This window comes from Mandrillus leucophaeus, unplaced genomic scaffold, assembly GCF_000951045.1.
Source record: "Mandrillus leucophaeus isolate KB7577 unplaced genomic scaffold, Mleu.le_1.0 Scaffold206, whole genome shotgun sequence".
NCBI lineage: Eukaryota > Metazoa > Chordata > Mammalia > Primates > Cercopithecidae > Mandrillus > Mandrillus leucophaeus.
Window position 1 is genome coordinate 3,171,065 of NW_012102099.1, and position 2,287 is coordinate 3,173,351.

Below are 2,287 nucleotides of genomic sequence, written 5' to 3' on the forward strand. Positions count from 1 at the left end.
AGGGGACAGCTTCCATATGAGCAGGGCCAGAGAGGACCCATGTGCATTGTGAATTGACAGCCAGCCACATGGCTCTGCAGGACGAAGCTGCTCACCCCTTTTGAATTTCTTCCCCTATTCATTCCCCACTGCCTTCGCTCTAGCTAGCCTCATGTGTCTCAGACTCTTGTCACTCATCCTGCGGTTTTTGCCGTTCTCTCTGCCTGGAAAATCTTGCCCCAGATATGCTTGGGGCTTGTTTCCCCTCGATGTTGCCTCCTCAGAGAGGCCCCCTGTGACCACTCCAGTAAAACGGACCACCATTCACTTTATCCTCTTGTCTTGCTTTACCTTCCATAGTACCTGTTCATGTCTATCAGTTCCTGTTTGCTTGTTTGTGAGTTCCATGAGGACAGGAATCTTCTATTTTGTCCCTATGTGCCCTATACTGCAGTGATTAAGACATACTTGTGGAATGGATTTTTTAAAAAAATGAATGAATGAATAAGCACTCATTCATCCATAGATTCATTGCGGGGCCTCAAGTACTTTCTGCTCTCTTAGGCTCAGTTTCCCCAGTTGTTCAATGGCACAGATGGGATTTTGTGTTCTGTGAGAGCCCCTTTAGTGCTTCCAGAATCGAATATTTCTAGGGTTCTAAGGCCCAGAACTCGGGGCCCTTTCTTGCCCCAAGATGCTCAAAGGATGTTTGGTTCTCTTTAACTATGGGGGCTGTCTGAGCATCTCAGCCTGTTATCCAGTTCCCCTACCCCAATACAGGTGCCCAGGGAGGCTAGCGATGCTGATGGCGTGCTCCGGGGGGTATGCACCCAAGGGGTGTCAGTTAAGGCACCATTGTCACAAATAGATGAAGACAGCTATAATGGCTGAAACACACTAAGCTCATAGCATGTGTTCCTGATCAGCAGATCCTTCTCTGTGGGATAGCAGGAGCTCAGATTCCTTTCAGCTTGTGTTCTGCCCTGTTCAGTACCTGGTTTAAAGCTCATCAAGAAGGGGCAGGGCTTATGGGAAGTACAGAGACTGTCTACCTATGTCCCATTGGCCAGAACTCAGACACATGGCCACACCTACCTGCAAGGGTGGCTGGGAAATGTACTCCAACCATGTGCTAGACAACACACAAGAGGAAAAGCAAGAGTTTGGTGAACATCCGGCCCATTGACCAGCGTTGGGCCACCCTCATTTCTTGCCCTAGTCATGCAGTAGCTCCTTCCTGTGTCTGCTCTGACCCCTACAAGCTCTTCTTCTTAAGCAGCCAGAGGACCTGTATCATGCACTGGGTGAAGCCCAAATTTCTCCTCAGAAATGCAAGGGCTGCCTGATGGCCCCTACTAGGGGGCCATCTGCTAGGGTGACCAGCTGTCAGGTTTGCCAGGGATTGAGGGGCTTCCTAGGATGCAACACTGACCTGTGTGTAGCCTTGTAGAACACAACCACAATCAAGATACTTAAATGTAACATCATCACAAAACTCCTTCATGCTATCCATTTATGGCTCCGCCCTCCCTCTCCACTTCCAGTCCTAACCCCTAGCAACCTCTAAGCTGTTCTCCATCTCTGCAATTTTTTATTTTTTTTGAGACAGGGTCTCGCTCTGTCACCCAGGCTGGAGTGCAGTGGCACGATCACGGCTCACTGCAGCCTCGACCTCCTGGGCTAATGCTATCCTCCTGCCTCAGCTGAGTAGCCTGGACTATAGGTGTGTGCCACCATACCTGGCTAATTTTTTACTTTTTGTAGAGGTGAGGTTTCGCCATTTTTCCCAGGCTGGTCTTGAACTGCTGGGCTCCGGTGATCCTTCCACCTTGGCTTCCCAGAGTGCTGGGATTATAGGAGTGAATCACCACCCCTGGCCTCCCATCTCTATAATTGTTTTCGCATAAATATTGTATAATGGAATCATGCAGTATGTGTCTTTTTGAGATTGGCTTTCTTCACTCAGCACAATTTGTTTGGAGATTCATTTTAGTTTTGCATGTATTAGTTATTTGCTTTATACTGCTGAGTAGTATTCTGCAGTATGAATGTAATATAGTTTGTTTAGCCATTCACCCACTGAAGGACACTTGGGTATTTTCCAGTTTTTCATTATTAAGAATAAAGGTGCCATGCTCACTTGGGTATAGGTTTTTGTGTATCCTCTTTGGTGAAATGTCTGTGCATATCTTTCACACATTTTAAATTGGATTTTTAAATCACTATTGTGTTTTAAGAGTTCTATGTATATTCTAGATAGAAGTTCTTTGTTGGTTATGTGATTTGCAAAGTGTGAGGTTTATGTCAA